This window comes from Aethalodelphis obliquidens, unplaced genomic scaffold, assembly GCF_003676395.1.
Source record: "Aethalodelphis obliquidens isolate GAN/ISIS:26980383/991018 unplaced genomic scaffold, ASM367639v1 scaffold6, whole genome shotgun sequence".
Lineage (NCBI taxonomy): Eukaryota > Metazoa > Chordata > Mammalia > Artiodactyla > Delphinidae > Aethalodelphis > Aethalodelphis obliquidens.
The window spans coordinates 59,367,260-59,393,589 of record NW_020837950.1 but is presented as its reverse complement, the minus strand read 5'-3'; positions in this window follow the sequence as shown (position 1 = coordinate 59,393,589).

The window sequence follows — 26,330 nt, the reverse complement described above, 5'->3', positions numbered from 1 at the left end:
TATTCTAGACATAGTACACATGTACTTGCTTGAAAGCTTTTGTATGTATGGTTATTTTGGAGTACCTGAGATAGGTCCAGGTTTTATACTCAGAGACAGAGAGTTGAGAGTCTAAAGGTGATGTGCACAATGATTGAAGAAATGCTGTGAGCGTCTTCAGTAGAAGAGGGTCAGGAAGTTGAGAAATATGAAAAGAGAAATGTCTGGTAATGGGCAATCTAACTTCTTTGTAAATGACTCTCCTGCTTTAATGTCTTACTGTGAAATAAGTATGTACCTTTGATGGTCGGGATTTGTCAGCGTAAGAAAACTGATCGTTAGGATAAAATGATAAAACAGAAAGATCTCCAGAAGCCAGAAGGACATATTTTAATGGTATTGAACATAAAGTGTTGAATTATATTATTTCTGTCCAGTGAAGGATCTGATTTTTAACTCAGACCCCCTTAGGAAGTTATTTCCTCTACCATAAAAAATGAAATACGGTAACATTATCTATCACTGCAGTGTGACAAAGAATGTAAAAGGTACCAATTATATTAGAACATCAAAAGTCTGAAAGAAACATCATTTCATGGTACCTGAAATTAAGGATAGGCATTTTTCACAGCATATTGGAGAGATGCACTTTTCTGAACAATACAGTTGTTACTCCTTTATTTGAAATCTGACAGCAGAGTAAGTGAAGTAGCATAGCCTAAGCAATCATGGTCCTGATACAAGAAAGTGACACCCAGGGCAGACCAAACTGAAATGAGGACATTATGTGCCATCAGAAAAGGAGCAGCAGAACTTGTATAAAGAGAGAAGAGGAGGAATTTAGACTTCAACAGACAGAGATACTACATCAGCCTCTGATTATAAGCTTTACTGGATGTTCAGTTAACAAAAAAATACTGTATATAGTTTATATATTTTTCAATTGTTGTGACTAAGATTCTATAGAGTATATATTTTCCACTTCAGAATTTGGGTCAAATATTAAAAGAGAATCTTTTATTGGTTTCATAAAAGATGAATTAAATGAACACTTCAAGGATTGAGATACGTACTATGTAAGACATTTTCTTAGTAATGCAATAAAGTTTCACATACACAGAGCAGACAAAGTGAGGCCAGGCAAGCAGCAAAATCCACAGGCTGCTGTGTTAATAAGTTGACTTTTGGGCTTCCCTGGTGGCTCAGTGGTTGAGAGTCCGCCTGCCGATGCAGGGGACGCGGGTTCGTGCCCCGGTCCGGGAAGATCCCACATGCCTCGGAGCAGCTGGGCCCGTGAGCCATGGCCGCTGACCCTGCGCGTCCGGAGCCTGTGCTCCGCAACGGGAGAGGCCACAACAGTGAGAGGCCCACGTACCACAAAAAAATAAATAAATAAATAAGTTGACTTTTATCTGGAAGTTCTCTTCTGTGTACTTGAGGACACCAGTAAGAATATTCATTGAATTCAATACTGCCTCCCATAATGCTATTTTATCATAATTTATATAAGTTTAAAATTTTATGAATATATTTTATACTAAATTTAAAGTAATGATTCACAACTACACAATTTATATATAAATATTTATTTTTTATGTTAATAAAAATGTATTGAAATCCTACTAATTGTATAACCTATTTTTGGTGATGTGGATATATTAATAATTAAAAGAGATGAAGAATTTGCTTTCTTGGAGTTTTTCTTCTAGTTGAGAGGAGAGTAAATTAATACATCAGTCAAAATCAAAATCAATATATGTTGTAAAGCCAATAGTCAAAGAAGTAGGTAGCAGTAGTCAGGCAAGTCTTTTCCAAGCAGGTGAGATCTGAGCAAAGACCTAAATGAAGTGAGGGAGTGAGTTATGAGAACATTGAGGAGAAAGTGGTAGAGATAGAAAGGAGAGTGCCTTACAAATGCCCTTTGGTAAGAAAACACTGAACTCAGGGGACAACAAGAAGGCTATGTGGGAGGAATGGTGGGAAATACTGCTGGGGTCAAGAATGTCTGTAAGACGTTTGACTTGAACTATTGGATAAATGAAGGTTTTATTACAGAGCCTAAGAAAACATGTAGAGAGTAAAGCTCTAGGTTAAATTAGTCAGAGTTCAGCCAAAAAAAACAGAAACCATTTTACAACTCATAAGAAAGCAGCAGGTTGGGATTTAATACAGAGAATTAGAAGATAAAACTGCTGGAAGGGCCCAGGGAACAAAGATCACAGAAAGGTGCTACCAGCTTCAAGATATCAGAGAGTGCAGAAATCAGACGAAATTGCTACCCATGATCTCAATTTCCTGGAGCACAAAAATGAGTGATCCAGAGGAAGCTATTCATACACTGCCTCCAAGAAAATCTCACTTCTGTTGCCTGCTGAAGTCCATGACCTTTATTTCTCGGCCTGAACAACATTGACTTTGGATCAAGTGCCACATATCAGGGTAAACGCATTCTGTGGGTCGCTTCAGTAAAGGAACCACATCCGGTACAACAGCTGATATTGGGATCATCGATTAGTTGTATTTATGATAATCCCCATCATTCTTCATCATATTTAAACATATCAAACAGATGACTTAAAAGAAGACCTACCACGAATCAATGTTCATTCATCTTTCAAGTCTTTCATGGTGGCACTAAATTCTGTCATTCCACCAGGGATGTATTACTGGTTTCTGTTTTTCAATTTACTAAAATACAAATTAATGGTAGAGGGGAAACCAGTTCCAGGAACTTACACTTGGTTCTTTCTAATATTATAAATGTTGATTCAAGGGACAACTAGCCAAAGGAAGAATTCTGTGAGTTTCCAAATAAGGAGAAAAACTCGTGGATAAATCCACAAACACACTGAGCTCATTTTAACATACACTCCATCCAAAACGCCATTTATCACCAGACTGCCACAATACCCTCTCTGATTTATGGCCCCGAGAGTGATTTTGTTTTTTGATCTTTAAAGATTATTTTCACTTTAAACCCAGTGTTTATTAATTCTTCAAAATCTTGGAAATTTTCTTTTTCTCAGACCACAATCACCCTCTTAAACAGCCACAGGAATATTTTAGGAGAAATAGAAAGAAGATTTAGAGTACGTGTGCTTGGCTGTGTCTCTGCTCCTTCTTTAAGCAGATCCGTCATCCTCTTCTTTCAAGGCATATGGGACCATAATTTGTCTCAAGTCTGGAACTGGGTGAAAATTCATGATTGTCCCTTATAGTGACTCAATAAGTTAAATTCACCAACCAAGAATTTTTTTTTCTATTACCGAATTAAGGAAGAATTTAATAGCGTGTCCATCTATTTCACTTCCACGAAACTCATGATCAATTAGCCATGGCTAAATTGCAGCTTGCCCAGTTTACTGATTATACCTCAGGCCCTGCTTTCCATTACAGCTATCATGCTTATTGTGTCATTTGCAATTAAGCTCTGACACATGGCTTCTGCCACTTTAGAATCTTAACTTTACCATAAATATCAGAAAGGCTATATCCATGGTGACATTTCTCACCTTTGTTCTTGCTTGCTGAGTACATTCTCAGAAGTTTTAAAGGATGTTCTATCACCAATGTTCTTAATGCTATATTACAGTTCTTCAGGCCCTCCCAGGGAAATAATTGGGTAAGAAATTCACCATCATTAATCCACATTAAGACACCTATCTCTCTGGTCTTTGGATTCCTTGCTCTAAATAATACCAAAGGATTTCTGGCATGTCACCTTTTTCTAATTTAGGTGACTATGGTGTCCAGGTTTTAGCTAACAACTGAGTGAGCTATTACTGCCCCTCCTAGATGCTTGAATTAATATGGAATTCTGACTGTATGGTGAGTGTTTTTCCTATGTTGCTAAGCGTGGCTTGATCTAATGTTATATTCCTTCCTCCCTGATCTTAAACCTTTAGAATCCATGCATATTTATATTTTCTAGATTTCTACTGTTTACATTTGTAAAATTTTGCAACTTTTTCATGTATAAGCTACCTTGACCTAGGGAGGATCTCATTCACTCTACTGGTTTCTAAGTCTGGGAGTAAAAAGAGGTCATATGTGTGGGACTTAAAAAGGAACAATAACACTAGAATTTATGACCACCTGGTGAATCTTAGGCAAATCTTCACTTATCTAGGAAAAATTTTGAAGATGATGAACAATATATTTTCAATAAAAAATCTCCCAGGTCTGTGAAAACATACAAAGAGATGAGCAAAACATTATAAATGTAGAGCAAAAAGCCTGTGAGTGAAGAAAACTGAAAATTATGGATAATGATACCAACAAAAGATTCCAGTGACATTCTGAATATTTACAAATAACTTCATTGTGTGAAACTTATTAAAAAAGCAAAATGTCTGCATTCTTAACTCATTTAGAAAGGGAGACGTAAGCAGTTTTTTTTGGTTTTTTTAATATAGACCATTGAGCGGGAGGTCTTCTAAAAGGTCAATAGGCTTAGCAATCTGAAATGTCAAATTAAAAACTTATTTTATAATTAGTCATACTGTGAAATTAATTGATCTGGTAGCTAAATAACAAATTTTTAGATAAGGTGATATCACTAACTTTTAGTAGATTTTCTTTGATTCTCAAAAATAATTACACAAAATTTCAGATATGTGTAATTTCAAATAAGAAATGTAAGAGTATAAAATGATGACCTGATTTCTATCATCTCAGAAATTTTAAATAGCTCACATTGAATATTGGTCCTTAAATTTTGGCATGAAGTCAAAAGGTGTTTTATTTCTAGTTATTCAGCTAAAATCAAGATTATTTTGTTCAGAATGTATCAATTATTTTAAATACAAGAGTACTTAGGTAAAAAGAAAAGACTTGACAAATTTAAAGTCAGTATTTAATTTGCTTAGACAAGTTTCCTATGTCTCACTTCTCTCTCTCACCTTATCTTGAATCTTATATGTTTTTAAATTTATATATTAAATGTTTAGTTCAGAACAGAATGGCAATAAATATAGATCAAAAAGCTAACATCATAAAACCTGTTTGTAATTTGGAAACTTTAATACTATATTTTATGCATATGTCAATGGTTCTTTTATAAAATAACAAATAAAAATCTATGTAAAAGTATCTTAGTTTTAAACCACATGTCTCCAATAAAACACTTGCATAATTAGAAACACAGCAACAATTCAGTGGAGTTAAAACTAAACGTAACCAGGAACAGAACTATTAAATTATAATAAAGAACATGGGGCCCATCTGTGTTATAATATAGATGATAGAAGTACATTCGAAATATTGATGATGGATTTTACATGAGATGGGAAAATATTGGCTTCCCTATAGTCATTTTCCTACACATTCACCAAATTTGTTATTCCCAAATCCTCCAGCTTTGCTTGTTATGTTTTTCCAATCGTCAGCATTAAAAGTTAAGGCACCATACTGAGACTGGGTTTAAAGCAGTCATCACAAAGGATGATTCAGAACTCTTCTAAGTAAATATTTACAGCAAGTCTTTTAGCAGAACTCACAGAAGTTTAGTCACACTACTTGAATTATATGGTCTAAGCCATGGAAAAGGGAAGTAAAAACAATCCTCCAGAATATGTTAATAATTAGCATCAAATTATTTAAAAGATCCAGAATATTTAAATAACTAGAGAGAAGCAAACTCTGATTGGTAACCTCCTCACTAAGGCAAGTATAAAATATGAGTGCATTTATGGCCAGACTTGGAGGATTGTTTTTTTCTTTTTATGGTTTCATTATATTTCTTTCTGTATGTGAACTGCCACATAACATAAAACCAGAAGACACATTAAGAACCTTTGGGGAGACATAGCCTCCTTCACATGTAAATCTTTGCACCTCTTTGTCTTCACAGCTAGTGTATGTATTTTGGTGGTAACAGTAATTTGTATTAAACTTACCCCTTCATTTTAATTCCTCTCAGAGTCCATAATCCACTGAAACAGTAAATGCTGCAGAGCATTATAATTGCATCTAGTTCTAGAGACACTGATCATGTGGCATGATTAGAAGTGAGCAAATTTCAATTATGAAGTTGCTCTGCATCTCTTAAATAACCTTTCCTTATCACAAGCAAACAAAGGAAACAATGAAAGTATTTTGAAAAAATTATAGGGCCAGAGGAAGAAAAAAGAGCATATAGTAAAAGACATATTGTTACCATGATGATTTTAAACTGTTTATCAAAAAACTATTCATTATTGTTGACCTAGTATTAAGCAAAATTACCTATATTTCCACATATAATATGGACTATCAATATAATATGTAATAACATAATTTTCACACATATAATATGTTATATTAATATAATAAACTCCAAGGCTGGCACGTAAAAAGATATTTCAGAGGAATGATGCCTAACTAAGAAGAGGGATTATTTCTAAACCAGGGTACCTCATTTGAGAATTCATGACCTCTAGAACCTAATTTTTTTTAACTCATATCAGAAAGGATGTGGAAATTTGAACTCTGCTTGACAATATTTCAGTAGGAATAAATTTTTTGAAAAATTAATGTTGTAAACTCTATCTCTGCAGTTTTTTCCCACTAGCAAATACAAAATTAATTGTAAAAAAAAGTCTGTTTCTCACAGATTAGTTTTATTTTTCTTTTAATTTTCCTGAACACTGGGTTTTGACATAACAGTGAAAATAAACTTATCAGCCATCATTATTTGGTACTGAAGAGCACTTCACACTGAATTAGTAACAATTTCCTAGTGATTTTATAAGATGATCCATCTTTTAAAATGGCAATCTGTATTTTATAAGAAGTATGTATCAGCTGGAATTATCTGCTATGGTTATGATTATTTCAATATGTAGCTCCCCTTAACAGGCTAAGATAGCATTTAAAAGTAAATATGCCCTTTCTAATCAGATATGTTCTGACATCTAGTCATTCCCTCAAATTTGCATAGATTTCCTATACAAACAGTACCATTGAATATAAATTTCTTAATTTCCCATGAGCAGATATAATGTTAAAATACTTTTCCCTCTGGAAAACAGACACCAGCTAAAGTCAGAGTGAGTTTCAATCCTGACTCAGCCACTTAAAGTGTTATGTTATTAAACTCTCCAGCCTCAGTTTTCTATAAAATGAAGATGTGTACAATAGTCTACCGAATAGGGTTATCATATGGTTGGAGATGGTTTATGTTGTTAACATGCACAGTGTCTACTGCTTAGTCATCACCCATTAAATGGCAACAATATTATTTTCAAATATTTTCCAAAGAAGAGGAAAAAATATTTGAAGATTGCCATCTATCTATTCATTTAATGCTGAAAAACACGGCAGTTGAGTACAGTGTCTTTGGTGTCAGTTTCTTCTATTTTCCTATTCTTACTCTGCCTTCTCCTCACTCATTATAATTCATTCAAACATTTGTTTTTTCTTGGCTCCAACCCCATGCAAAGCCTTGCATTTATCTAAGTGCTTGTAGAGTCTTGGGACATCAGAAATCACAGACAGAAGCGACAGCAGTGAGGGGTCCCTGGTGTCTCACCATCCTACAGAGAGGCACGCTTGGCAGGACCCAAAGGGCTTCCCTTGGGCTCTCTCTAGGAGAGGGATTCCAGTTTTCTGTGGATGCACAAGCACAAGAATGGATGTGTAAAGGAGATGGTGAATGTTCTGGGGAGAAGAACCAAGTAAACTGAATTTTGGTGCCAACACTCTAGGAGAATGCTGGGAAATACATGCCAGCTGCCTAGCACCTGGAGAACGTGTGGTGCTCCAGCCTCATGAGGTATTGAGTTTAGGTGCAGCCCCTCCTGCCAGGGGTGCTTAGACAGCCCATAGACAGTCTCCAGGGTGATCTGCCAGACAGTGCTTCTAGTCTTCACAATAGAGTGGGTGGCAATATTGTCCTCTTGAGGTCTCTGTCTTAGTTTCCTTGTTCACTACTAGTAGTCATTTAGTTTAGTGAGAAGAATTCCTACCATCCTTGAATGTGTATAAGAATGTCCTGTGAAACATACATCCTCCAACAACCTTGGTGGGATAAAAATTATTAAAACCGCTGGCCACAAGCCAGCGGTATGAAATTAGTGGTATGCCAATAGTGTCCGTATTAAGGTGAAATTCCCTATGCGACCCACATATTATGGCAAATAAGATTGGACTGTTGAAATCATGGGCAGTTAGCATTATTAGAAGCTGCTCTATTTTCTTGGTAAAGAGCTGTCACAACACAAAAGCTGCGAGACCTTATGCTAGGCTTGGGCTTGGTAAGGACCCTGTAGATAACATTTAAATGTCACAGTTGTCATTGAGATTATATATGAGAAATACACTTTTGAAAGTGCTTTGTGAACTCTAAAGGGCTATAAAATATTTATCCATCTTAATAGTACTTCTGCAGATTTTGAAATAGAGACATTAACCCCAGTGTTTGAGTTAATGTTTTCAAGGTCTTGAAAAAGACAAATGCGATTAAAAACAAATAAAAATAATTGTAGGAAATTTAGAGTTGTCTCTGTCATAAGTTTTGCTTTAAGCTCTTTCAACAACATAAGTAATAAATATTATTTTGTTTACTCTATTAGATTGTTTCTGTAATATTGAGTAACATGCACATAAGTTAAGTAAAAAACAGAACAAAATCCTCACAACCAAAAATATTAACAGTGGCTTTCTCTGGTAGCTGTTACAGGGATTTAATTTACTCCTTTTACATTTTTTAAAAAAAATTAAATTTATTTTATTTATTTTTGGCTGCATTGGGTCTCCATTGCTGCATGCAGGCTTTCCATAGTTGCAGCAAGCGGGGGCTACTCTTTGTTGCGGTGCATGGGATTCTCATTGCAGTGGCTTGTCTTGTTGCAGAGCACGGGCTCTAGGAGCGCTGGTTTCAGTAATTGTGGCATGCGGGCTCAGTAGTTGTGGCTCGCAGGCTCTAGAGCGCAGGGTCAGTAGTTGTGGTGCACGGGCTTAGTTGCTCTGCGGCATGTGGGATCTTCCCAGACCAGGGATCAAACCTGTGTCCCCTGCATTGGCAGGTGGATTCTTAACCACTGCACCACCAGGGAAGTCCCCCTTTTACATTTTTAATATTTACCAATTTTCTTTAAGTTCTACTTGTTATTTTTATGATAAGACATCTTTCTAAAATATAATTTTTCCCATAAAAATACTTTTATATTCTCAGATATTCAGACATTAAACGTTGTGATTTTAGATTACGCAGCTTTTCTTAGACCAAAACACCCCGTATTATAACTTTATGTCTCCATTTCATCCTATTTAAAATGAGTATTTAGTAGTACTTAAAATTCTATTTATTGATGCAAAACTTGTAATATTATGAAGTTCACATAAATAAATGTCAAATGTTTACAAAAGACCAGCATTACTGTAGCATTTGGTAATAGCATGTCATGACACTTGTGTGTTTACTCTTACATTGTTTAATGATTTTTTCTTTTTCCTTTTCAAGATATTAGGCTGTAAACAACTGAAAAGCAATGGAACACAAATAATAGGACATGAGATACCAACTTTAGAATTTTAAAAGCTTTAACTCACAATATATCCTTTTAATTCTCTGGCCTTCACTAGATGGCTCAATGACTTTGCTCTCCTAAGTCTGAAATGATAGCTTCTTTGTAAGCTTAGAACTTCCTACCATTCATATTTTTTTCTAAGATGCCTTTATATAATAGTATCATTTCTTATAATGGAAATCTGCAACTATGATGCAAGGCAACATTGTAATAGAGACAGCTATCATTTGATCCCATTTCAGTGTTCCCAGATGAAAGCTTTCAATCATTGACGCTCTGATTCAAAACTTATTTCATCCAAGTGGGTATTAGGCCTAGAAGATGCTAGAAGATGGTAAGATCATCAAAAGAATTTTCACTCTAAGTGAAGACCCAGCCTGTAACAAAGTCTATCAGAATATTCTAGATAAGGAAAATCTGGTCATCCTACTTAAGTATTGTGCTAATTTAGGAATTCTCTAGTTGCAAAACATAGGAAAAAAGCATCGAAATTAGAGAAGTAATTTCTATATTCAATTCATATTTTTTGTCCCCATTTTAATTAGTAGTGAGTGTCATGAGGCAATAAAATTAAGTAATTTAATTTGGCTGTAGTAGTCAGTAACCTATGGGCCACTTGAAGGTGGGATTCTCCCCTTCTGTGGGAGAGGCTGACTAAGGCCCCACTCTTCCCCCTCAGAGCTACCCATATCCTAATTTCTGGAACCTGTGGTTATTATCCTACATGAGATAGGGGTGTTGCAGGTGTAATTAAGGCTCCTGCATGAGTAGCCTGGATTATCCACGTGAGCCCAATGTAATCATGAGTCCTTATAAGAGGGAGGCAAGACGGTCAAAGGAAGGAGGTAATAGTGATGTGATAACAAAAGCTGGAGAAGATGTGATGTGATCCTGGGCCACAAACTAAGGGACGTAGGCAGCCTCTAGGAGCTGAAAAAGGTAAGGAAATGGATTCTCCTCTACAGCCTTCTGATTCTAACACCATGACTTTAGCCCCATGACACACATTTCAGGAACTGTAAGAGAATAAATTTGAATTATTTTGAGACACATAGTTTGTGGTAATTTGTTACAGCAGCAGTAGAAAACCAATACATATTTCTTTGGTACCTACTACTTCTAAACCCTAGAAATTAGGGTTCAGTGGCCATGTGTTCATACCTCCTTCCTCACAAGTGGTCCTTCCACCTCCAAGGCTCTGAGAAGACAGAGTCTTTTCTTCTTCCATATTTATAATAAACCCAGCTCAGTGGTGGGCAGAAGATAGCTAATCTATCATATATTATCTATATTCATATTGTAATCAGTAACTAGATAAGCATTAAAATTACTGCACTTTAGGTTTTAACCGAAGTCACAATTTCATTGCATTTAAACATACAAGCATGCATAGAAATTATCTCAGTTTTTTTTCATAATAATCTCGTTTGTGTAGCACAAAATTTCAAAGTGTTTACAGGGTGTCATTTGCTCCTCACAATAACTTTTTCGTAGGCTACCCAGGCACTGGTATCCCCACTTAACAGATAAAGAAGCTATGAAGTAAAATGTCAGTTAATCACCTTATACTGCAAATAAGAACCCAAATCCACAGCCTCTAATTAAAAGCTACTCCTCTCTGCATAATCTGATTAAAAATCCACTTCCTTTATCTCACTCTGATATATTTGACTTATATCTTCCTGTTTGTTCTCACAATTTACAGCACATAGGAAGCATTTATCAAAAGAATTAGCCTCCCTTGATCACACAGCTAATTATGATTTAACAAAACTGAGTTAAGACTGAACAGCCACCACGTAAGAGAAATCTTATATTCTGGTCTTGGGTTATTTTCAAAGACAAGATATCCCTCAGTAAGAGTCTTCAATAAGGTAAAATGTCACATTGCAGGTAGTGCAAACAATGCATAGCAGTGGCACAAGGTTTCTGAGGTGGTGAAATAAGATTTTTCAGCCATAAATCCAGGAAGAGATGGAGTGTCTTAATGAGTAAGCCAAGAAATATTATATAGTTTTAAAAACGCATATTGTAAACTCTAGTCCTGCTGTGATGCACAAAATTAATGGATGAGTAGTTTCAGTACCATTGAAGGGTCTATTCACACTCATGTACACATCCTTATAATAACCTTATCTGTATAACCCACTAATTCAAGCTATAGGACTTGGTTAAATATTCATGGGGGAGATGAAGTATCAACATTGTAAGCAAGGAGAAAGGCCAGGACAGCCAGTCATTGAAGGAAAATTTCAGGGTCTTTTCAGAAAATGGGCAATTCAACTTAATTTATATGAAAGATGAGAGAAAGGGAGTAGTTGAAAACAAGATGGTAAAATTAGGTTGGGAGAGGCCTTAAATGCCAGGCTAAGAACTATATACATATTTGGGGACAGTAGACATTTTTAGTGTGTAGGTCTGACATGAACAAGACCATGATTTAGAAAGATTTTTTCTGAATGGAATGTATGTAGGATGACTTAGAAAGGAAAAGATTGGAGAGGGGGAGATACTATAGTAGTTCTGGCAAGATAACATAAGGGTATGATGTTATTTCCATTTCTTATGGTATAAGAAGTAATAATAGCTAACGTGAATATAGCACTGATGATTTGCCAAGCAGTTTTCTAAGCAATTACATGAGATAATTCATTTAATTCTCACAATTAATGAGTAGCTATTATTTTTGTCCCCATTTTACGGGTAAGGAAATTAAGGCATATAGAAGTTAATAGATTTGCCCAATGTCACAACTAGTATTTGGTAAGGCTACCAGTTTTGAACAGTGGTAGTCTGACTTTAGAAATCATAACTCTACACAATACTCATAGGTAATAAACTACAATTTTGTAAACACAAACGTAGGCCCTTTTGATAACTATTGAGCAAATCATCACATTCTATATATGCATGTGTATTATATACTATATTTATGTTTATTATTGCCCTGAAAGAATGCATCTAGGCTCATTTAGGAATAAGCAAAATACTTTAGAAACAGTGTTTATGAACTATTGGTCATTGTAATCACTCTTTTACTTCTCCTTACTATTTCAGTGGTATTTATTGAGCACTTACTATGGCCCTGTGCCCTTCACTGAGAGACACAGTTCTCGCTCTCCTGGAGCATGAGCCTTTTTTAGGGTTTAGATTCTCTGTCCCATTACTGTTGGTGGCTTGCCATATCCTTGTAGAACAGTTGTTAACTCCGTGTGTCTGAATGTTCAAGCTGGTATCCTTTTTTTCTATTATATTTAAAACATTAACATACTGTACTATAGACAAGACATGGTCAAGGATAGAAGATGCCAGGTCTCAGCCACCTCAATGTGTCAGTGACGTTCCAAAGCCAGCTGGAACTCTGCCATCTCTTGCTTCTGTCCACCTCACATTTAGAGTGCCCTGACGCTAATGCAGCAGATTCTGTGAAGTACATATAAAGATCACAGATTGTATTCAACCAAAAATTATTATTTATTTATTTTTGCGGTACGCGGGCCTCTCACTGTTGTGGCCTCTCCCGTTGCGCAGCACAGGCTCCGGACGCGCAGGCTCAGTGGCCATGGCTCACGGGCCCAGCCGCTCCGCAGCATGTGGGATCTTCCTGGACCGGGGCACGAACCCGCGTCCCCTGCATCGGCAGGCGGACTCTCAACGACTGCGCCGCCAGGGAAGCCCCGAAAATTATTTTTTTAACATTATTTACTGTTATTAACATTATTTAATCCTACATACTGAAAAAAACTCTAATTCTTAGCAACATAAGGTAAGGGTTTTTGTGTTAAATGTTTTATGATTTTGAAATTGAACTACATAAAATTGTTTTGTTTTTATATTACTCTTTGGCTACTGTGTACTTTGAACTTTCATTTGATGGGTAATTGTTTCCTTAGAGTTCTTTTTGCTTAAAACTAACATACATTTAGGGACATTGAATGTAGATGACTTAGCATTTTTTGCTTTGAGCATTTTTGCATACATCAGAAACCGTATGTTCACTCCATATACTCTCCTCACTTTTAAACCTTTTTGTAATTGAATATCCTTCTTATATCTATAAAGATATTTTTACTTATATATTCTTCATGTTCATTCTTTCAACTTAGCGCACACAGAAAGTATTTTATGAAAAAGATTACGAAAAATTTAAATGACAAATGCTTCAGAAAATGTTTTGAAGAAACATATAAACATTGAAGCTCAATTATACACAGATCCAAATCCTGAAGACTTCATTTTTTCATAAATATTTAATACATCACATTGCTAGACCATGCGAATTCAGTAATAGAAGTCTTATAGTTCAAAAGTAGAAAAGAACATTATTCTTGTCAGAGCTAGACAGTCCCTGTGCCTTAATATACAAATAACTTTTCCCAGTGACTTTATAGGTTCCTGGAACTACTCAATTATGAGAGAAACCATGATTATTTTTGTCTTCCAGAATCGCTTCTTCTGGAATAGAAAGTAAGGCATAAATAATTTTCCCTCATTATCTGTCTTTACAGAGTCTTGATTTGCATTTGGCTAGTGCACTGTTTAACAATCTTAATTGGATCATTCTTTTATTAACCTAAAAATAACTATTGAAACATTATACACAATCATGTTGTACCAGACCAGGCAAGTCATTTGCAAAAGAACAAATCCTTCTATAAGCAATGTCATGTAGTCCAGCATATACTAGGAAAAAAATGACTAGTTTTGAATCACAGGTCTCTAGAGAAAACTATACTTTTTTTTATAAGTCTAGAAAGGAGAGAAAAAAGAATTTTAGGTATCTGGTACATTAATCTTCAAGAAAATACTGAAATATATATATTTTGCTTTGAGGATGATTTTTACCCTTTGAATATTTCACATCACTTCTTTATATGAGAGGAAAAGAAATTACTTTCATTCAACTCATTACTGCTGACAGCATATTATATGAGAAGACATTATGTCGTGAAACAGCAAAATGTTTCCCATCTCAAAGCAGTTTCAAAGACAGAAGGAAATTACATTCTTTTCAGTTTATATTCTCATTTCTGATCACTAATTTCTGCAATCAGGTATAGGGTGATGAACTGTAGAATTGGGAAATTTCATTTTCCAGAAACCTACTCATAAAAAGCACACAAAAGAAATCCATTAACCCCTCTTTAGAAGTAACAGAAGGAAACTAACTTCTGTCTGAGTGGCAGTTGCATAGGCTCAAGAAGAACAAATGCAAAGGTTTCTTTGCCTAATCATCTATCTACAGGAGTAGAAGTTTTGCTTTTTACAATGTTTTCCACAAGAGTAAACTTTCTACAGGAAATAACTCACATTGGAAATTCTCAAGTTTGTGTTGGTTTACCTTAAAGGACTGAATATTATGAATAATCAGGGTGTGGTTTTATTGTATTGTATCCTAAAATGAGTTTCTCATTAGGCTGTATACTTTCTTATTTACTATTCATTTCTTCAGTCTTCGTGACTCCAGTGGGATGTCAACTCCTCCACGCTATTGGTCCTGATTCATCCAGCTTCTTGTAGGAAGTTAAGTATATTACTCTTGTTTCTCTCCCAGCATCTTGTTCTTAATTCTATTATAATTCTCTACCATACTATATGCATTTTCTTATGTCTTAGTATTGAATTCCACAATATAAATTTCTCCAGGCATGGATACTATATTCTATTCATTTATCTCCACATCTAGTGTATTATTTGGGATTTTCCCAAAAGTCAACTCAGAGTCCGGATTCAAGTGCAAGTAGTTTATTTGGGAAGCACAGAGAACTCTGGTTTTAAAAAAATGGGGCAAGTGACTCAGAATAGGGTAAATTATTAAGTGGAGAACTATTAAATGTACCACTATATGTTAAATGTCGGGGGAAACTTGAGAAAATGGTCCAAATCCTGTCCCTCAGAATTCTCTTTCCTGAGGAGGGAGGAAGTTGGATAACTGAACACCAACTGAGAGGAACTGATCCAGGATTGCTAGTCCCTTGGCATTTCCAGATGATTGCCTTGCAATTGTGGGCACCACAGTTTTTGATTTTTAAAGCAAGAGAGCCCTCAGGCACATATCTTCAGATACAGGCACTTGGAAGCCTACCGGAACACACAAAAAGATTCAAAAGATATGAAATACATAATGGATGTTAGAGTCTGAATTTTGTGCTGTTCACATCCATTAATGCTTCATGTTAAATTCACTCTTTCCTATTATTGCTTCTTCAATATAGTTGCCAGTCACAATTTCAGGGGAGGGAGAGATATAAGAAAAAGAGCGTTAGCTGGACAAATTATGGTTTCCATTACTGCAACTGATACTAATCTTCCTCCTTTACCACCCATTCCAGATTCCTCTTACTCTCAGCAGGCACATATGTTCTAGTATGCTTGCCTGGTGTTGTAAAGCACACCTCATGCCTGAGGAGTCATGCTATCATGTGATTATATAGGTTCCTGGAACTACTCAATTATGAGAGACCATGATTATTTTTGTCTTCCAGAATTGCTTCTTTTATAATAGAAAGTAAGGCATAAATAATTTTCCCTCATTATCTCTCTTTACAGAGTCTTGATTTGCATTTGGTTAGTGCACTGTTTAGCAATCTTAATTGGATCATTCCAATTAAGCAAGGACAGTGCTATCATGTCCTTGTTAGGCTGAAGTTGCTACAGGTGCCCATTTACGATTATTACTAGACATAGAAGCACAAAAATGTTGTCCAAATGAATCTCCTTTCCCACATTATACAGCAGCAATCTTACCTCCTCCTAATAATCAGGGTCAATTTCCTGGTCTGACATAAGAAGTCCTTCTTTGCCTGCTGGTATACTGACCAATCAGGTGTAGCCATAGCTTTCACCTCAGCGTGCTAAATTTAGTGGTGCTGCGATCTCTACTAGACAATTCACCTTCTCTATTTTGTTCTATAATGCCTCCTCTGCTGTGGATGCTCTTTAGTGAATACCAGCGAGAGACACAGAGATTCACCATCTCTGTGCCTAAGCCTAATCCTGTAGGTACATCCACATGTTTTTCTCTAAGAACAGATTGTTTCCTATTTAAATGTTATTTCAGGTCTTTGGCCAACTAGCTAAACTATTTGCTGCTGCTCAGGATTTAGTGAACATATTCATCTGAGGTCAACTCTCCATCTACACAAATTTATCTGAAGCTCTGCCCATTGAAATACATTTCTCTGCTCCCTGACATTCAGAGATACAGTTTAGTGGGACTCTCATGCAGCAGCAGGGCATCATAAGCTTGTGCCAATATATCTACCCAGCCATTATGAATCAAATCTTAGTTTTTCTCTTTTCCAATAGCTGGCCATGGGGAGCCCCTAAGAGACCTTGGTTAGAAGCTGTGGGAGAGGCATCCATGAGACTGGAATAGGTGGTACTGTCACCTGCATTGTAAGTTACTTGTATCTTCTAATCTAATTGGGTCTGATTCATAACATGACATTTCAAATGTGTGATGGATCGCTTTGCATCTGATTACCTCTGTGACTTGGTGGGTTTTTATAATACCTGGCTCAGGATGGGCAGCTCAGGTTACGAAGTCACTCAATGCCTCATGCTTAGTTGCCCAGCATGTAGTAGGGCTGAATAGCAAGTCAGGAGCTGCTTTTAAAACAGTGAATACGTCTTTGCTGCAGCTGGCATGTCCTTGCGCTAACCCTCCATGCCCAGGGTCTTTGCTACGACAGCTTTTAAAACAGTGAATACATCTTTGCTGCAGTTGGCATGTCCTTGCGCTAACCCTCCACGCCCAGGGTCTTTGCTAAGACTCTTTTATTTGGGCTTGCCAGATATTTTAGCACAGCATTTTAATGTGCTGGATAACTTTAAGTTGATAGCTTTCCAAATCATCTAATAAATGGGGATGCAGCTGTATTTTCAAGTGTAATATGTGCTGTCTTCCAAATATGAAGAAGCCTACCAACTCTGTGCCTTTTTCTTAGTGGCAGGGGATGGAAGCTGCCACAACTTGTTCTTTATCTTGGAGGAGATATCTTGACATACCTCTAATGTCTGGATACATATAAACTATACTTGTGTGACATATTCTGGACCTTTTTATGATTCTTCTTATACCCTACGATACACATGGTTTTACCAGGGGACTCAGGACACTTGCCACTTACTTTTTTCTAGGCCAGATGAACATGGTGCCCTCAATATAGTAGATCAGTGTGATATAATGTGAAATGTCCAGATGATCAAGGTCTCTTCTGACTTTGTGACCAAAAGTGAGAGTTAACATTATCCTGTGACAAAACTGAATCTATGCTGCTCTTTATTCCAGGTGAATGTAAATGATTCTGATTCTCCATGACAGGGACTGAAAGAATATATTTGCTACATCAATAGCCAGATACCAACTCCCAGAGTTTATATAAAATCTTCTAGTAAAGATACCACATACAATACAATAGTTGTGATTAGGACTATCACTTGAATAATTTATGGTAGTCTGTCATTGTTGTAATCTATGTGACCTTTCTTAGGGACTAGACTAGTAAAATAAACAGAGACATTAGGTGGAACTATGACCCCTAAATCCTTGTAATTATTAAGAGTGGCACTAATCTTTACCATACTACCCAGAGCATAGCATTACTTTCAATTTACTACATTGGCCAGAGAAAAGAGAGTAGTATGGCTTCCTCTTGGCCATTCTTACCATTATGGCTTTAACTCCAGAGAACAAGAAAACAGCGCATGAATCAAGCCAGCTATGCAGTATATACATAGTGGGGAAGCACTTGGTAGACCTGGAGAACCAACTGACATGCTGTGAGATAGGCTTTGGCCAGGATCCCATTTATCCCCTGGCTTCTATATGTCCCTACTCTTACAGTTGGGCCATAATGGTGTTTTGAGTCTCCAAGTATGATTGTCATCTTAGACTGTGTATTCAAATATCCTAAAAAGTTTAGTATGCTCATTTTCCCATGCACAAATATTCTGATAAATGACTAAAGGTTTCTTGGGGGATTATTGGGGGAAAATACTACTCAGTATACTTGCTATGGCATTTTGGGTTCTTTTGCAAGATGAACTGTCTTGCACTTTAAACAGTGAGCTATAGGTATCATAGGGCTGCTCCACATGTGGAAGCTGGTTTTCCATTGTGGCCACTGATGTTAGCCTTCAGTTCTCTCATTCTTGATCTTTGCTGGTTGTATAGGTCAAGGAAAAAAACTTGTCACATTTTACTCTATCTCACCTCTTGGGACATCATGGTATATTAGCTATTACCATAGATTATTGCAAGCTGGGTTCCCTCAGATGACATCCACTTTGCTTCTGACAGTTAAATGCTGCTACATGACCCATACGATTCCAGAATTGTATTATCTCCATTGACCCTAGAGAGTCCAATACCATAGAGGTTTACCCTACTGTCATTCCTGACTTAAGAAAAAAATAGCCAACTGTGAGCTTTTTAATAATGCTATCATTCTCCTCACCATTGTTATTGTTATAGTAAAGTAGGTGTTTCTGGTCACTATTAGGGAACAGAGTTAGCTGGTATGTCATAGGGTCTTTGGGAATAAACCCTTTCACTCTTCCCATTTTGTGCCCTCCTCAGTACTCTATCAAGGCATCCTGGTCAAGCACTCTTATAACGCATTCCGAAGAAGCTTCTAATGTTTTCCTGTGGTAGAAAGAAGTTAGCCATTGCCCTGTTTTCCTCCTGAAGGAGAAAAAATACTTCCCCTGGGCCATGCTGAAACATGATCCTAGTTATTTGCCTAGAATATATAAAGGGAGATGGAGTCAAATCTCAAAGAGGGCAGTTATAGTTGTTTGAAGCATCTGTCTCCTGTGAGGTCTCTGCATGGTCTCCAGACAAGGCTAATTTTCCATCCATGAGGGACAGTGAGACACTTCTACCATCCCAGGACATTCAGGGAGTCTGGAGGTTCAAGGTTGTTAAGCACATTCACACAGATGATCTTATCTAAATTGCAAGGTCCCAGGACTTCTGTATCATAGTCCTTACTTTAGCAACAAAGGCTCCTGGGAGTAGGAAAGAAAAAAAAAGCAAAACAAACACTGCAATTTTGCTTCACTCACAATCTGATCCTGGGCCTTGTTTTCAGCCCTGTAGTCCACCAGCTACAGGCAATGAGGGTCTTTGGCTCTGACATAAAGAACTTCTGGCTCTTAAATTGTGACCTGAATTGGTGCTTGGCTAAACTAAATCTGTCCTTTCCTTTCTTTACTGTATCACTGGAACTTAATGAGAGACAACCGACTCCATAATGCTGGAAATTCTCTTTATTATCATATGGTCAAAAGTCTTGAAAAATTACATAATCTATGCATCCTCCTTTATCTCTATCTTACCCCAGTTCACTACAGATGAGGCTTAAAAATTGTGATACTATAGCATTCCAGGGGTTATATTCCCTGGAGTGGGCTTCTTGTCATTTGACTACAGTGATTCAGGACCTGCATTTGGAAACCACTTCCGATAAACTGTCCTAGTATGGGGTCTTTCAATAGCAGATTCAAAGACAAGAATTTGAGGTCAAATAATTACTTGGAAGTGCAGAGAACTTAATACTTGGAAGTGGGGGACTTAATACAGGAAAGGGAAACTTGTCAATAGTGGTGAAGTATCAAATGTTCATCAGAGCTCTTAAGTGTTGGTCTAGAGCATCATACAATTCTGCAGAGAGATGGAAACCATATATCTAAAAATTGTCCTACCCAAAGAATAAAGGAATTAGACAGTTCATGTACCAATTCCTGAGAGTCACTCATTGAGAGCTGCTGGTAATGGTGATGATGGTGGGTCCCAATCATGGTATTATATCTTTCAGCAGTTTCAAGGGAAAACACAAAACAAAACAAAACAAACCTCTCAGGCACAAAGATAAACATGTTGGCACTTAATGCATTTGAAAGAGGGGTAATGAGTAAGGCATAGAGAGCATCTACTATAAATTGCGTGTGGAATATTTTAAGTGCAGAAAAATACATTGCTACTATTATTAACAATTGTGGGATACTGGGCTCCTTGGATGTTAATTTTCATAGGAAGGCAATTAAATATTTCTAAAGACATTTTATTCAAATGTAAACATTATCAAAGTACAAAGAGTTTAACATTGAATACATACAACATGTAATGCAAAAATATAGCTTCCAGAATGATAGCATGGGTTTTGACACATGGAATCCAATACATTCTATGTCTGAGAATTGGCATGAATAAAGGCAGGAGCACGAGAAAAGATAAGCACATTTGGTGAAATGTTCACCAGAAGTTTGGCAGGTGATTGTTTAGAGCCCTGGGAATTTGCACTTGTGGCACTGGAAATGAAGGGTCACAGAAAGGTTTTGAGCTAATATATGAAACTACTTAATGAACTCATGGGAGAATACAACCCTTAAAATCTCAAGGATCATCGCAGAATGCAGACATACAAAAGTGTAAACTTTGTTAAGTTGCAGAAAGTCACATATTATTTATCAATAATAAAAATATAACCATAATTAAATATAATCAATACAAATATTATATATAAATTCTAGATTTCTTATCTTTAATAGTAATTTTATCTGTAGTGAATATTAAACTGTGCTTCATCTGACACATCTGAAGAATGTTGCTTCTTCCAGAAACTATGAAGCTGTGGCTGGCTAACTTGTTACCTAGGGAGTAGGGTAAAATCTCAGAGCCTCATAATTTGAGGCAAAGGGCATTCAAAGCTCAAATATATAAAGATTTATGCCCTGAATCTGGGAAGATTTTAAATCACTCATGTTCACTTAGAGTAGGGCAAAGGAAATAACAATTCTATTTGTAAGGAAGTAGTATTTGGAGATGGCTATTGGATGAATAACAACAAGAAAACACACATACACTCAGATAATTTTCTGTAAGTCTAATAAATACCTTGTAAGATCATTTTGATTATTAGATGTGTATTTAATAATTCCAGCTATTTAATAGATATTTAATGAGTGTACAACTCCTTTTATAAAAGCAGATTATGGCATGATTATTTGCTTTTCAAAATAATTTAAAATTTTTCATATTACTTAATATATTCATAAAGTCCAAATGTAAAATATAAATTAAATATCCACTTTTGTTTCACAATGAGTAAACAAATGCAAGGTTTTTTTAATCTCCTTCTTTCAAAATCATACTGAATGAGAGAAGAAACATAAGAATTAAATAAATCTTTACCAATATTGGAAAATTAGAAGGAAGCCATTAGCTGATGAAAAAGAAGAAGAATTTCTGAGAATGTAAATAATAATGAGAGTAGGTTAGATTGACAATCAATTCTAATGGAACTAAGACACTTGCAAGGTTGGATTGAGAGTATCATTTTTAATTATATGGAATTATGTGGAATAGAAAGTTCAGAGCCATTCTTATGTATAAATGAAAATTTGCCATAAAATTTGTTTTGGTACTTGGAACAAAATTAATGTACATTTCTAATTCATACCCATGCATAACAACAAATTCTAGGTAAATCTAAGATTTCAATGAAAAATATCCTAATGACATAAATAGCAATACAATAAAAAAGATGACTTCATTCTTTGTGTGGTAAAAGTTTTTCAAAAGAAAATATAAATCTGTGTCTTTAAAAAATATACTTTGTATGTGGAGGGGCTTCCAAAAAGGGGAAAAGAGACCTCTTAAGAAAAACTTAGCTGAATGAAAACAAAGTCTTGTGCATGTCAAAATTCATCATAATCAATGTCCAAATAAAGCCATAGAATGAAAGAACATTTGAAACTCCCACAAATCAACTTGAAAAAGACAAATGACTTAAGAGATAAATTTGCAAAGGAATGAAAAAGTAATTACAAAGGACATTGAAAATAGAAAAAAGATTCTTAAATATGTTGGCAATAAAAAATGATAAAACAAAACTGGGATCACTTTTGAACTAATTAGTTAGGCCAAAATATGCAAAATTGACAGTACCGAGTCTTAACAATGGGAAAAGTCGATTTTTTCATTTAATATTTGTGGAAGAATGATTGTTATAACCCTTTTTGAGGGCAATTTGGCAGAACATATAAATTGTGAAAATTTGTCTCCATGTCACCACAATGATTCCATGTTAAGAATCTGTCCTAAAGATTTTATGATTCAGACACATGCAAAAAAATTTCTCTATAAGAATATTCATTACAGCTCTGCTAATAATAGCAAATGATTAGAAACTAGATATTCAATAAAGAGGAGGGGTTAATTAGATAATACATTTGTACATGGACTATTTTGTAACTAATAGATTAGCCAATCCCATCAGACTGCTGGATGTTTGGATGAGACCCGCTGAGACCAGGAAAGTCTGCCAGCAAGCCTAGCCTAGGCTGACAACTCTTAAACTGAGGGGGTAAATACATGTTTATTTTGTATGCCACTAAGGAATGATTTTTGTTTTTTATGCAGCATTATTGTGGCAAGAATTACTGATAACACATATAACTGACAAAATTAGTAATCAGAGATTTTGGAGAAGTTTTATATATCTATTACAAAGAAAATGTATAACAACCCAAAAGAGGTCAGTCTAACGACCAGTAAACCAAAAAGGATGTGTAATATTATTAGCAATCAGGGGAATGCAAATTAAAATTACAAAGAGATACTGTTATGCATCTACCAGGTTGGCAAAAATTTAAAAATCTGACACTATTGTGTATTAGCAAGAAATTTCCAAGCAATGAGAACTTTCTTTACTATTGGTGAATATGTAAATGACAACTTTGATAAAGAATTATCTTTTATTACCTATAAATTTGAAAATTCATAGACCTAATATTTAATCAATTTCATTTCTAAGTATATTCCCTAAAGAAACTCTTGTACATATACAGAAGGAAACATATAGAAGAATGTTCATAGTAACGCTGTTCATAATAACAAACACTGGAATCCAGCAAAAGACCTGTTGATAATATATTAGATTAATACCTTGTAGTTTATCTATTTATCAGAATACTATACAACAGTGAAAATGACCAATCTACAGAAATAAGAGTCATCTCAGTTAAATCTCACAAAGAAAATGTTGAATGCAAAAGCAGTCACAGAAAAATTTAAAAAGTGTGTGTCAATTTAAATAAAATTTTAAAGTATGAAAATTTAATGTACTTGATGGATTCATACATAGCTTTAAAAACTATAAGCAAAAAGAATAAGAATATTCATCTAAAAAGTCACAATAGTGGCAGTAGTTAGGAAAATGCTGTAGAACAGGCCATGTTGAGTGGTTCTAAGTCATGCAATGCTGATTTCTTAACCTGAGTTATATATGATTTGTAGAACCAAAAGGAAAAAAAAGAGGTAGTCATTGACATTCTTCTACTAGATAGAATCAGAGAGAAAAATTGCATTTCAGGAAAGGAATAAAGCTATAGCTATTATATAATATAAATATATAGATATTTTATATAGATCTAGTTTATATTAATATATATTTATACTTATATACACATATATATTTATATATAGTTATAATGTAGCAATTATAGTGGAAAGTTTTTATCATGGAAAGTATCTAATTTATTCCACATCTCATTTGTATCCCTAAATGGAAATATACATGTGTGCATGTGTGTATATACATATATATGCATGTGTCCATGCATGAATGTATGTATATATGTATAAATGTCATTTTATGACTCATTATTATTTTAAACAGGTCAATCAACACATTCAAACCCCTAGCTCATATCTTGATAATATATATATTATTTCATAAAATGGACATATATTTTCCTTAAAGGAAAAAGATATGCCATTAGCTACCTTGACAACATAATGATGGCACAATCAAAAATTTCCAGGTAAAAGTAATAAAACCCTAAATATTCAGTTATTTATTTTAGATTAAAACAGGGAGTATACTGATAAAAGAAGAAAGATCTCAGGAAAGAATACAATGCTACAAAAGAACAAAAATAAATAGAACCTCTTAATAGGGTGATATACACTTCTCTTTTCCAGTTCAGAAAATGTATTACTGTGAACACTTATCTGAAAAAATAATTCTTATCTATAGTGTACTTGAAATAAGGTTTTAAATGCATACAGATTTCCTTCTAGTAAGTACTTTTCTCTGATAAGACAATAAAGAAATCATTGTGATTCCTATTTGAAGTTGATTAAATATATACATGAGACATTTTTCAAGCAATAAAATGCTATATACTGCATTTGTAGATGATATACTTATCACTGGATACTACTTAAAGGATCACATTGATGTCTAGGAAATTTATTCATTCATTAAAGCATGAAGTAGAAAATCAAAGCTTGGAAACTAGTCTAAAGTAACCATGGTGATATGTGACAATAAGTGTAATGACATATGATGACAAATGTGGCACTTAAAATGTGGATTTATCTCTTTTTTTTTTTTAAGATGTTTGGGGGTAGGAGTTTATTAATTAATTAATTAATTTTTTGGGGGGCTGTGTTGGGTCTTCATTTCTGTGCGAGGGCTTTCTCTTGTTGTGGCAAGCAGGGGTCACTCTTCATTGCAGTGGGCGGGCCTCTCACTATCGTAGCCTCTCTTGTTGCGCAGCACAGGCTCCAGATGTGCAGGCTCAGTAGTTGCGGCTCACGGGCCTAGTTGCTCCGCGGCATGTGGGATCCTCTCAGACCAGGGCTCAAACCCGTGTCCCCTGCATTAGCAGGCAGATTCTCAACCACTGCACCACCAAGGAAGCCCTTATCTTTATTTTTGACTGACCTTTATTTTTGACTGTTCCATGTTTATTTTGAGCTTCATAGAGTCTTGCCATTTCAGGTCTGCCAAGGCTTGCTTCTGTTCCTCAATTAACAGATGCACAGCTGATAATTGATAATGCCTTTCATTTTTCCTTGAATTGGTTCCTTCTTTATGTCAGTAAGAGAAGTCAATATATGCCTGTAGAAAATACCTTTAACAAGTTTCTACCAAAGAAAGATTCCTGAGGATAGAAAGGAAAGGTAGTGTAATATAATCTTGATTTCTATAAAAACTTACTTATTGGTTAAAATTACTTCAAATTTGAAGATTGAAATAATATAACCTGCAATGATAACAACATTAATTGGCATTTCCTTTAGCTGCCTTAAGTAAATAATAGGTTTTTCAGAGAGAATGCATGGAAATAATTTCAAGGAAATATATTTTTGGAATGTCTCCACTTAAACTGAGTTCTAAGCTACATCCTATGGCTTACAATTTTTGTAATCTTTATAAGCTTTGGTTTCCTCATCTGTAAAGAGGGAGAATATACTCTTTTCCATACATACATATATTACATATACTATTTTCCATGAAGATCTAGGTATTAAATGAGATAATTGAGTAAAAGTATGTAGTGTGGTTTCAGGCCAATAGCAAATAATCAAAGAGTTCTACCCAATTACATTAGCTCGGAAGTGGCAAAGTAGATGAATGCCTTCTTGATTGCCTTTGAAAACTGTCATTTGTTTTTCACATTTTTAATCTTGGAAATTCTTTTCAGCTTCAGTGTATTGGCAGTGCTATAAATTAGGAGTGCATTCACCACATTTAATGTTGCCAATTATATTTCAGTAACAGAAGATTCCTTTTAATCCAAATAGTTTTCCTTTTAACTACATATAATGTACAATAATAATTGATCAAATTGAATTTCTATTAAACTAAGTTTTCAACATTGAAGTGACCATCAAAATTGTATCTAGAATTTTTCTAGAATTTCATAAATTTCTAAAAATAAAATAATGGTCATGTCCTTGGAAATCTAAAAGGATATTAAAAGAAGTCTTATTTTTCCTTCTACTTCTCTTGTCCTTCTCCTAATAGCTTCCAAAAAGTGTTG